Genomic DNA, 13,012 nt, shown 5'->3' on the forward strand with positions numbered 1-13,012 from the left:
TCTTTGCTATTCTAACCCTTTCCCATAAGTCCTGCTTCCTTACACCCACAACCCAGGGCCCTGCTCCTTCTTCCCAGGTCTGCTCCACCAGGGAAACCTTGGCTCACCTCTAGACCCCACTCACAGTCCCGTCCAGACAAAGCCTTCCCTATCTCAACAAAGCCAGGGCCAGCACAGGAAGCGGAAGTCTGCCTGCCAACTCGATCTGACTGCTGTTTTGTCCTTTGCTTTTTGGGTTGGCAAAGAAAGCTCTTTTGAAACTAAATCTCAGCAGATTTTATTTCCAAGTAGAATTAAAACAGGAAGTGAAAGTTGAAAGTATGCCCGGCTGTGACAAATGTCACATTGCAAAACCGAAGCCTCTTCACCCCTGAGGACACTCAGTTCTACTCTGGGGCAGAGGGCAGCTTCCATCTGGGATGCTGCAGAAGCCCTCTCAAGAGGCTCTGAAGCAGAGACAAATGCTCTGTGGCTTTCAAAGGGCCCGCAGTGTCAGTCTGAGAGAGAGAAAGGCCTTACAGGGAGCCAGGCAGAGGGCCAGTGGGAGCCTAGCAGGGACACAAGCATTTCCTTTATTCAAGAAAAAACCCGCTTTGTGGAGGAAGTCCCGGGTCTCCAAGCAAGTGCTAACTTTGTTAAAAATACTGAGCCAAGCTGTGCCAACCAGTTCAATGCTCTTCCAGGACTGAGAAGACAGGTGGCTGTCTACTCTGCTCTTGGTCTGAGGGAGTTAACGATGAATTCGTTCGTCTTGTCCCATAAGCCAACGGGACGCACATTTGTCCGCTTTATCCACTAAGGCCAAGTGGTGCCTCACAGCTCCCCAAAGCTCCTGCAGTTGTTAGTGTTCTTATTGTGTTGTCACCGGCTGAGTTCTTCACACAACTGTCAGTAAACCAGTCAACAGACACCAGGAACTGGCAAGCCATCTGAGAGCAGAAGGTAGCTTACACCTACAGGGGAATTCCTGCCAACATCTCAGGTTCTCCTTTTGTAATTCACTCATTGACTCACTGTAACTATTGAGCAGTGTGGGAGGCCTTGTATTGATTTGTTGTTCTCATCCTCATTCTTGTTTTGAGACAGGGTTTCCTGAAGACCAGGCTGGCCTAGAACTTAGAGGTATACTGGCCTCCACCTCCCTCTTGTTGGGATTAGAAAGGCATGCGCCACAGCTGCTGGGCTGAGACATTATATTGAAAATCATCTCTTAGTACAGCTTAAAAAATGACAAACTGTAATGCACTCAGTTACCCCAATAACTTGTTTTTAAAAAGTCCCCACCGTTCTACAGATGCTGCTCTCTGGACTCTGACTCTCAGAGTGTGTCTGATGACTTGGCCCCCAGGGTACTGTGCTGGCAGGTCCTGCAGGGAGAGGACACATCGGGTCACCTGCTCCTTTACACCGAGCTCCCTTGTGTAACTGTGGGATAAAATAAACTTTTTCTCTTTATAATTTGTGTGACAAACAGTAGCCGCGGGTGAGGAATTTACACTTCCAGTAAATTTTCCAGTAAATTCGGCTTACTGCTGCACATCTACTGTTCCACCCCGGGGAGTGGAAGCAGGGTATCAGATGTTCAAGGTCATCTTTGACTGCATAGATTCAAGCAAGACTGGCGTGGGCTATATAAACCTCTCTCTCTCTCTCTCTCTCTCTCTCTCTCTCTCTCTCTCTCCCTGGAAAAAAGGAAGGAAGAAAGAAAGAAAGAAAGAAAGAGAGAAAGAAAGAAAGAGAAAAAAAAGAATTGCAGGTAATACAAACGTACCAGCCCTGTGTTCCCACTCTAAGAACCACTGTATCAATACACCCACTGCCAAATCCCTAGAATGCCTGGAATTGAGAAGAGAATAAATATTCATTACATCGAACGAAAGCAGATTTGAGAAAATTCTGTCATCACAGATAACAGATCAGCTTGTACAAATATTTACACTTTTCTCTCACTGAGACGGCAATCCAAGACTGCAAGGACAACTTCATAGAGCAGGGCAGGCCGCTCTCTGCATTCGGTATGAGAGTGAGCACAGGGTTTGCAGCTGACTTGGTCAGTGAGCTGACACTGTGTGGGTGATGGGGGGAAAGCATGGAAACTAAGCACAACGGAGCCTGTGCTCAGACTCCAGGAGGCTCTGACTGAAGACCCAGCACCAGATGGGTGGGGCAGGGGAAGGGAGCCATGAAGAAAAGTTCATCTTTACTACCTTCCTGTTACCTCCTTCATCATTTTTCCTTCTCTTCCACCTTCTCTCCCCACTTATACTCCTCCACCATGATATATATTACAAATATATATGAAATACATAATATATATGTAATATATTTATACACATATTTTGAAGGACAGAATTGTTGCCAAATGAGATCTCCCTGTGCGTGTGCGTGTGTGTGTGAACAGGGGTACGAGATGCTGGCAAGATGCTCAGCAGTTATGAGCGCTGGCTGCTCTGGCAGAGGACCAGGATTTCACAGCCATCACTCATGGGGCAGCTCCCAAGAGTCTGACCCCCTGTTCTTGGAAACTGGATATCCTGTTGTGGCCTCTGCAGACACTGTGTACAAATCGTGCCCATACGTACATCAGGCAAAACACCCATGTGCAAAACAATAACATAATAAAAAATACGGGACAGAACCCCAAAGCGTCTTTTAAAACCAGCTGACATTTGTGGAACACTTGTCACATGCCAGCACTGGCCTAACTATGGGAAGGAAACTTTGAGAATGCATATAATGACTCACAGATATAAAATCTGCTCTTCTAAAGTGTACATACAGTTCAGTGGCTTGAACATATTCATACATGATACAGTCAACACCGCTGTCTAAATATGCAGTATTTCCACCTCATTCCAGAGAGATGCCAATCCACCAGCAGATGCCAGACAGAGATACTTAAAATTAACTCTCTAAATACCGACCTGGTAACTCAACTTCTTTTCTTTGCTATGAGAATTATTTCTAGGGAGAATCTTTCTTTGGATGCTGTTCTGTCTGGTTTTTGTCAGCTTGACAGAAGACAGAGTGATCTGGGAAGAGGAGCCTCAGTGGAGAACTCCATCAGACTGTGTGTCTCAGTTATACAGGTAACAACTGTGGAGAATGCCATCAGACTGTGTGTTTCAGTTATACAGATAAGAACTGTGGAGAACTCCATCAGACTATGTGTTTCAGTTATACAGATAAGAACTGTGGAGAATGCCATCAGACTGTGTGTTTCAGTTATGCAGGTAACAACTGTGGAGAGCTCCATCAGACTGCGTGTCTCAGTTATGCAGGTAACAACTGTGGAGAGCTCCATCAGACTGCGTGTCTCAGTTGGAGAGCTCCATCAGACTGCCTGTCTCAGTTATACAGATCACAACTGTGGAGAGCTCCATCAGACTGCGTGTTTAGTTATACAGATAACAACTTGCTTTCCAATGTTTGTACCAGTTATAGTTTCAACACTTTTCAGTCCCCATAGTTCCATGCTATCTCCAGTATTTGTAATCCTTTCCTAAGTTCCCCTTTTCTGCTTCGAGGTGGGATTGGGTGATGGACAGGAACTTGTCTGTGACTTCGGGTCTCTTCTCTGCATTCTTCTCAGAGTCTCATGACAGTCCAGTGGTGCTATATGTCCCTGTTGACATATAGGAACCCTTAGTGTACGTTGAATTAGGAGTTTGTTTGGAGCTCCTGCACAGTGTCTTCTGCTCTGTGTTGGATTACTTTATTTTTCCTATGTCCCTTATTAGACAAAATATATGTTAAAACCTTTAAATTTCGTTATATATAAGAACATTTTCAATAAACAGAAAGGTAACTGTAATCTTCTTCAGAAGAAAGCCAAGGACTGCTTACTCCAAGTTACTTAAATTGAGACAGTAAGACAGGCCTGATTTCTACTGTCTTCTGCTCTAGTGAGAGTCAGGTTTTTGCATCCTGCGGTCATGATCTTTAAGCAGACTGCTTCCTTTAGAGCTTGCAAAGTTGTTTTCCTGAAGCCTTTGCCCAGGTGATTCAAACTTCTCGGAGTGGACATTGTACAAATCTCTGTCATCTTTCGCATCTACAAAAATGAACCAGCGCCCAGAGCGGATCCCTGAGCTACGCTGAGAGTGTGCTGGGAGCCAAAGTCCAGTGAGTTGCAGTAGCTGTCAGGAGCTCTGTCTGCCTCACTCCTTGCTTCTGCGCTGGAAGCCAGGATGGGCTCATCTGTGCACTGTGCTCCCCATGCTGGGCCTGAACACTAATAACAACTCACTCTGTTAATGTTGCTGGACTATGATTTCTTTCTTGAACGAAGCCGAAGAACTCCAGGCTAAGCTAGTATCAAGGTTCTATTCAGTTCCAGCGGGCTGATCACTCGATTTAAGCTGTTTTACAACCTTTTATTTGCAGATATTGTAGATAGCGGTGCAAAATAATTCTTGTCTCTAGATTTGAAAATAAAGCCTGACCAGTGGTAATTGCAGAATTGACTCCTTTTGTCTGAACATTTTCATTTCAACCCCATCCCTCCCCAGTTCCATTCCTACTTGTGAATTTATTTCCACATTTCTTCATTCCCCCATGTATATGTGTAGATCCCCACTGTCTCCTCATAAGGACTGTACCAGCTGCCTGCTCTGGGTAGAAAGTATCCACTCCAAGCTCAGGTGGCCCTAACACTGAACTACTAAAAGGTGGTACTGCAAGAGCAGAGAGGCCACAGGGTGCCACCCACTGGAGTGGGATTGAGTACTTTGAGGAAAAGAGCTTGTCTAGGCGGCTTTTTGTTTTTCCGTGTGGGAATGTGGGTCTTGAAGTACCATCTTGGAAGAACTCAGCCCTCAGAAGACAACACACAAGCAGGCTGCCAGTGCCTTGATCTTGGGCTTTCTAGTCTCCAGAACTGAGAAATACGTTTTCATCCTTTATAAATGACCTCAGTTGGAAGGCTTTGTTTTAGCAGTACAAATGGACTATAATATCTTACACACAGTCCGTTAACAGCTAACCTTATGTTTAAACCTTTGAAAACTCCGTGTTTAAGAGAACTAAAAAGCACAATTATACCTCCAAATGTTAAGAACTGTTGAGGCTTAATTTTTCCCTGCGGTTTCTGCTTCTGTAGCCACGTTTGTTTTGCACAGAGGACCTTCTGCCTTCAGCAGAACAAATTGTAACTTTGTATTCTTTGCCTTTAAAAAAACACTGACCGAAATGGCTGCCGGCTGCACTCTAGAGTGCCAGGTTTGAATAATAACCTCCTCTTTGTTAAACTGTATTAATGATCAGATTGGTGAGTCTCTGAAAACCCCAGACCCATAACAATTGGGAGGCGGTAAATAAAATCTTTAACTCATTAATTTTATATTTGTGTGAGAGTAGTGAGTTTAAGTTTTATGAAATCGTTCTTTAACAAATTTGTCAATATTGTCCATTGCTTGTGCTCTTAAGAAATAATGTCATGGGACTGGAGAAATGGCTGAGCGGTTAAGAGCACTGACTGCTCTTCCAGAGGTCCTGAGTTCAATTCCCAGCAACCGCGTGATGGCTCACAACCATCTGTAATGGGGTCTGGTGCTCTCTTCTGGTGTGTCTGAAGACAGCTACAGTGTTCTCATATAAGTAAAAAAATAAATAAATCTTTTTTAAAAAAAAGAAAAGAAATAATTTCATTTTCCTACTGCAAGATCCAGAGGCTGTGCTCATGTACATCTTTTCGGTTCTTTTCCAATTTCACTTTTATTATATAAAGCTCTCTGGAATGTACATTTGTTTATGATGTGATGTAGTAGGGGTGAAATGTACTGATTTTGCTTTAACCATGGAGAACCTGTTTGCCAGTATCAGTTACTAGAGGTCACTGACCAAGGGGCTCCTGCATGCATTGGGTCTTTCAGGAGTCCCAGGGTCTCTAGGATTAGATCCTCCAGGGTCTGTTTTTCCCTGCCTGGGCCAGGACCACACTGCCTGAATTCCTGCATTTGTATCCTAGTATCTGGGCCAGCCTCCTGTCGCCAGCTCTGTGTTATTATTGGTCACTTACTTCTCTGTATGAGATTTTGAAGAAGGTAAGGAAGAGCCTTGAAATACCCAGTAGGATTTTACCTGCGTTTTATCCCGTTTATAAATTATTTTGGAAAGTAACTTATTTAAGATTTCGTTTTTCTCTGCAGTGAGTGGCATCAAACCCAGGGCTTGTATATGTCAGGTATTCCAGCATCGAGCCCTGCCCTCAGTCCGTTTCCTTACAACTCTGAGTCTTCCGGTCCACAAGCACTCCAGGCGGCCCTGTGTAGGTTTCTGTTTTCTCTTGAGCTTTGCGAGTCTTACTCACCTTTCAGCCCTCCGTAGTCTGTTAATTTAATTCCCAAGTACCTTGGAGTTTACAGTTGTAGATGGTATTTTTCAGATATTTACTGCTAATTTATAGTAATACAATTAACTTTCCTAAAAACAAACTGATTGGTTGTGATCCCCTGCACAAGCTGGGAAATCCTGTCCGCCTTCCTTCCACCAACAGCCCGCCCCCAACAAAGGAATTCAGAACAAAGGAATGGCGGAAAGCTCAGCTCTGCATTTCCGGAAGCCTACCAACCTGTCATTCTGACATGGCCAGCCTACTCAAGGGCCTGCCCATGCTCAGCTTTTGGCCATACCTGGGCCCTGTCCCAGTTCCTGGCTTACACCTCACCTAAGATCTATAAAACTCCCTTGGCTAGGCCCAGGCCCTTGATGTCCTTAGCCCTGTTCTTTGGTGTTGGTAAACCCATCTGGGAGTAGCACCTAATAAACCTGCCTTTACCTACTTTTAATCTGGTCTGATCTAACCTATATTTGGTCTCTCTCTCTCTCTCTCTCTCTCTCTCTCTCTCTCTCGGGAGGGTGATATTAATTTCTGTTTTAAAGCCTAAAGCCTACCTTTGGAAACTTTTGTTGTTGGGAGACAATGTCATGTAGCCAAAGATGGCCTTGAATTCCTGGTTCTCCTGCTTCTGCATCCCGGATCCTAGTACCCCTGGAAAAGTTCTGATACAGTGCTTTGCTAACTCTCAAGCCTGTTGTAGACACCCTGTGAATAGCTACTAAATAATTACGACTAAGAGAACTAGGTGAGGTGGTGCATGACTTTAATCCCAGCACTTGGGAGGCAGGATTCAAAGCTAGCCTGGTCTACAAAGTGATAGCCAAAGCTAAAAGAAAGACTCTGTCTCAACCCCCTACTCCCAGAAGGACAAAAACAAAACAAAACAAAATAAAACAGAACCCAAGACCAAAAACAAAAGCTGTGAAGAGACACCGTGACCACAGCAACTTTTATAAAGGAAAATATTTAATTGGGCCTGGCTTACCGTTTCAGAAGCATGATGGCATGCAGGCAGGCCTGGTGCTTGTGAAGAAGCTGAGAGTTCTACACCACAGGCAGCAGGAAAAGGCAGCCGGCTACACCAAGCTTCACTTGAGCATCCAAGACCTCAAATCCCACCCCCACAGTGACACACCTCCTCCAACGAAGCCACACCTATTCTAACAAGGCCATACCTTCTCATAGTGCCACTCCCTATGGCCCAAACATTCAAACACAACTCTATGAGGCCATTCTTATTCAAATCACCTCAGTAACTGCATTTTAAAAACTCTATACTTCTACAGAGTGTGCAAATTCCATGTTTCACTGTGTTAGTATAGGAAGAATATCACCTATGCTTTGTCTGCCTTGTGATTGTTTGTAGGTAACATCTAGTTAAAATGGACACTTAGAATAGCACTATAAGAAGGCCGGGAGGAACAGAACATCACAAATTGATATCTGGAGAGCAGTGATAAGAGGGGCATGTTGCTAAGCAACCAACTTCATTCCTAGCAGTTCCTGGCCCCAGCTGTAAGGGTCTCGGTCTCTTTTGCTTCTCTCCTAGCTGAGACAGTAAACAAAAGGATCGACCCTGGACACCAGGAAGTGGAGGCTGAGAGTAAGGGATTTGCCCACCAATTTCGATGTCTAGGGCAAAGCTGTGATGCTATTTGTAAGACACCCACATTACAGAACCTGATTCATTTTCTTCCGGAGAGGACACGGTCCCATTAAGCCTGCTCAGGTTCCTATATGAGATTTGTTCTATAATCATGCACTGGGTTACTGAGAGCTGTAAGGAACCCCAAAGGCACTGTGATCCTATTTATTAAACATACTGTCTTGAAATGAGGAATTCATAGCAGACTTTTGTAAAACTTTTCAGTGTGGGGATGATTTTTGTAAAAAAAAAAAATGTCTGGGTGCCTGAGTATAGGGATGGGGGTTCTGTTTTGGTGTTTGAATGACTGGGAGTAGCCAGGTACAAAGCTGGGAACTCCAGGGCTGGAGGCAGCTGGACCCCCTTACGTGCAGATGGCAGTGCATGGAGACAGAGTGTATGTGACTCATTACACAGCAGTCTGTGATATAAGACAAACCAGGGTTCTCAGCCACTGCATGTAATGCTCTCTTGGGGGTGTTTTGGATTGTGTTTGCTTGGCGTTAGTTGTCATACGCATCCCAAGGCCTTAGCTCAATCCAACACTCACTGAAGTTGGACTCTGAAAATGAGCCGAGGCTTTATTCATTTTAAAAGTTGTCTAGGTAATTAGAGCTGTAGACACATTAAGGAACCCTAAGTCCCAGTTTGCAAAATCCAGCAAATTACCTGAACGGCCTGTCTCTCCCAGATTCCTGAGTTTAAGAATGTGCATTCCTAGCTAAGCCAAGCTTGTAGACCATGCTTGTAATTCTAGCATTTGGGAGGCAGAGGGAGGAGGATTGTGAGTTTGAGGCCAATTTAGGCGATGTATCAATAGCCAATCCCCAAATAAAACAAATAGCAGGAGGAGGACATAGCTCAGTAGGAGAGATTTGCAGACCCTACCAGTCTCTGGATTATGAGAGAGAGAGAGAGAGAGAGAGAGAGAGAGAGAGAGAGAGAGAGAGAGAGAGAGAGAGATGCATGCACTCACGTACAAATCTGCATGTCTAATAACTTACTGCCAACATGAGAATGAGAATCAGAAAAACCTCTGATCTAAAACTGCGGCTGACTGTCCTGGAACTCACAGACACCCACTTGCCTCTGCCCCCCTGAGTGCTGGATTAAAGCATGAACCACCACACCTGCCGATCTCAACTTATTTCTAACAAGCCACACCCAAATTCTTGACTTTAATGAGAGGCTTCCTGTGTCTTTTTACTCAATGCTTCTGGTCCGAAGGCTTCTCCTTACACAGACTCACTCACACAAATGAACATGAGACTATGGGAACCAAATGGACTCTGAAAGCCCGAAGGCATGAGAGGCATGATGGGACAGGAGAAGGTTGTACTCCGAGAAGAGAGTATGGTCTAATCTCTTTGGAATTCACTCAAAGGAAGAGATTGGCCAAAGTGATTTCTGCAAAGTATGCCTCTAAGAAGCAGCCAGAGAGGTGGGGGTGGGGATGTGGGGGAGGGGGTGTCCACCGAAGGAGCTGCTGACAATGGGCTGTTAATCATGAATGGCTCTGACAAAGGGAGGCTATGCTCAGAGATGAGTCAGTTCCTGGGTTTCCTCAAGGCCCCACTAACATAGCAGCCAATCAGAAACTGACGCCTGTAACCCCCCTGGCACCCACCTAACCCTAGCTAAAAATCCCCCTAGTATCCTATAAAAGGCTTGCTTGCCCTTGTCTGGGGTTGCCATTTTGATGAATGGTAGACCCCCCACATGCTGGCAATTTCTTCAGAATAAATGCTCTCTGCCTTTGTCTAGGGTCTTTCTTCAATGATTCTTGGACCATACCATTAGTGGATGGAGAAAGGAGATACAGATGCTTTGAGGAAGAACTAGGAGTCACATATCAGAATCTCTGTGGTCCTGGAAGAGTCAAGAAGGGGCATCCGTGTACACTCACTTGTCACAGCGCCCACAGAGAGACAGTAAGTCCTTCTCTGAATCCTTTACCTTTGCCTCAGACGTCTCTAGGGTGATAAAACCTTGGTCTGGGCTGGTCTGCTTAAGCCTCTCAACATCTATAATCTACAGACGATAACCTCTTTAAGGATTGTTCTACCCAATGTGGAAAATTGAATTTCTTTCTTCCAGCCTTTCTTAGGTTCTTTGACCAGGGCCCAGTAAACCAAACGGACAAAGATAGATTGACACTTGACAGACACCAGGTACCTAGCAGGAGAAACTGTAAGGTGGCTTTTTTGTTTGTTTGTTGGTTTGTTAAACTGAAGTTTTGGTTTAGTTCAGCTGACCTGGAACTCACTGTCAATTCTGAGCGCCCTTGGCCTTGAGATCCTCCTGCCTCAGCATCCAACCTGTTATGGATGTGCATGCTGATGAAGAGACACAAGGTGACCCACCCTCATCTCTGCACCAGCCCTTGGCGCTCACACTCCCTAGTCACTGCACCTAGTTAAACAGCCAGAACTCCCCCACTCGGTGCAGATGCCCCCTGCCTTTGAAGGAGGCAGAAAATTAATGTCCTGGAAGTGATAAGGCCCCAACTCTTGAGCTATGGGGAAAAGACAACCAGTGTCCCCAGACAGCTGGCGCAAGCTTGTAAATATACACTAGTCTCTGATAACAGAATGAGTTATTTCTTCCCAGGTCAAAAAGGTCCTTTTCCAGATGTGTGGTCCCACCTTGTTGTCTGAACAAAAGTTATTGGTTCTGAAGGACAGCATTCCTTTACCCCCTACCCAATCACCTAAACCCCAGCTTAGGCATCTCCCAGATAGATAGAAGATAGATAGATAGATAGATAGATAGATAGATAGATAGATAGATAGATCCATAGATAGATCCATAGATAGATAGATGGATCTCGAAGCCCCAGATCTAAGCGTAGCATTCCTAACCTGAGGAGCTGGGGAGGTTGCGGCCAAGTCCCAACTCCTAATAAAGACCCTTGCGTATATTTACATCGGGTATTGTGATCTCTGGGGGTCTCCTAGGGTTCCTGAGAACTGAGCATAACACTGATAGTAATGTTTTAAAGAAGGAACAAGACAGAGGGAAGTGGGGCTGGGGATTTAGCTCAGTGGTAGAGCACTTACCTAGGAAGCGCAAGGCCCTGGGTTCGGTCCCCAGCTCCGAAAAAAAGAACCAAAAAAAAAAAAAAAAAAAAAAAAAAAAAAAAGACAGAGGGAAGTGACTTTGAGCTTTGGTGAGTTGTGGGAAACAGAGGGGACTGGCTACAGTCAGGGCTCGATCAGCAAGGGTCTTCTACAGATTCCTCAGATTGACTGTGCAGCTGCTTAAGGAGGAAAATCGCCATCACTTTGCTGGTAGGAAGAGGCCAAAGGTTTCTTTGTTGCTTTTTAATTGCCTTCAACTCAGAATAACCCTTATGTCAAAATGGAACATTTGGGGCTGGTATGTTCTACCTTTCCTAAGAATTGCCTAAAAATTTGCTCAGCCCTCTGCTGACACCTTAAATTTTTATTAATTGTTCTCATATATGACCAAGGAAGGTCAGAGGACAATTTGTGGAATTGGGTCTCTCCTTCCAGGGACTGAATTCAGGTCACCAGGCTTGTGCAGCAAACACCTTTACCTATACTGAGCCAGTTTGTTAACCCCTGATTATGTTTCTCAATAAGCCTTAGTTCCTTTCCTTTCCATCCCTCACCCAGATTACCCCCAGGAGCCTGGAACCTTCTGGGGACACTCAGCCCTCTCACTATAAAGTCCTGTGTATTTGAATTTTTTTTTAAAAAATTCTTACACCAGAATGACATATTTTGAGGTAACATTCTTTTTTAAAATATTAATTAATTGATTAAATGTATATGACTACACCATAGCTGTTTTCAGACACACCAGAAGAGGGCATTGGATCCCACTGCAGATGGTTCTGAGCCACCATGTGGTTGCAGATTGAACTCAGTTCCTCTGGAAGAGCAGTCGGTGCTCTTAACCGCTGAGCCATCTCTCCAGCCCCGTGTTTGAATTTTTTGATGAGAACTGTGTGTTAGAGAGCAATCTCCATTTTTCATTGTCTCCCATCCTGTATTTCTCAGCCCTCTATGCTCAAGCACCACCCTACCCCATAGCAAACCTCAATCGTTTCTTCAACACCTGACTTATATTTTCTGGACACAGAGAACAAACTCGGTAGATGTCTCTGGAGCAGTTCCTTAGAGTAATTATAAGTGAAGATGTTCAAGTGGCCCTTCCAATCTCTCCTGGAAAGGATGCAGGGTTGCTAGGAAACCAACAATAGGTGCTAACCACACCTACCAGGAAAATGTTCCCAATGTAAAGCGCTATAATTATATTGAGAAGAATTTTTAGCTACAGTTCCTTTACCTTTAAAAAGTCAATTTGACAAATATTTATGGAACTTTCACATATATGAACGTAGAAAGCACAGATCCAATTATGCCAGTCCTTAGCTTGAAAGCCTCCTTTCCCTCCCTCCTTACTCCCCCCAAAACCCAACACAAAATGGAGACGAAGCAGTTTAACCTGACCTACAAAGCCACCTTCACTTTACCCCTGCTCTAGCCTCACTTCCTTACCACAGTGAGCACTGCAGCCCTCGCCGGGGGCTTCCGAGAATCCCGCCTGCCCGACTCACCTCACAGCTTCTTAAAGCACAATTTAAAAGGTCCAATCCGAGGCTGAATGCATCTCTCATTTCTGTCCATTGATTCTTTGAGATGTATATGCAGTCATTCAAGAAACATCTTTCGGCCACCGTGTCTTTTATCGGCACACGTAGTAACTGTTTGCCATCTGTCCCCTGGGTTTCCCTTGGTGACAGAGAACTACAGCAGCTGGTAATTCTTTTATTTCACACATTATGATCCTGATGTAGTAAGTACAGTGTTGAGAATTTGACATTTTAAAAAGGAGCTGATAATTATCCCGGAGTGGTTCTTAAATCACATTTGCTTTGTTACCCACTCATGCTCAGCACAGCGACGGGGGACGTCCTCTTCTAGCTGGACTTGTTTAAGCTTTATTAAATTAGGGTCCTCCACCCCCCAAATGCTTCTTCTCAAAGGCATGGGCACCAG

At 44.7% G+C, this 13,012-nt stretch overlaps 1 long non-coding RNA gene across 2 annotated transcripts; it reads left to right on the forward strand.

Moving 5' to 3' along the window:
- The first annotated feature begins 250 nt into the window (after positions 1–250).
- Positions 251–3,819, forward strand: LOC134482975 (uncharacterized). 2 transcript variants are annotated; one of them, XR_010059756.1, is made up of 3 exons: positions 251–942; positions 1,694–3,290; positions 3,322–3,819. It is a non-coding gene; the product is annotated as an uncharacterized LOC134482975 (long non-coding RNA). The 2 variants fall into 2 exon arrangements; XR_010059755.1 differs by having other exon boundaries at positions 251–3,290.
- The last annotated feature ends 9,193 nt before the right edge of the window (positions 3,820–13,012 follow it).

The sequence above is a fragment of the Rattus norvegicus genome, chromosome 18 (genome assembly GCF_036323735.1).
Source record: "Rattus norvegicus strain BN/NHsdMcwi chromosome 18, GRCr8, whole genome shotgun sequence".
NCBI classification, from domain to species: Eukaryota; Metazoa; Chordata; class Mammalia; order Rodentia; family Muridae; genus Rattus; species Rattus norvegicus.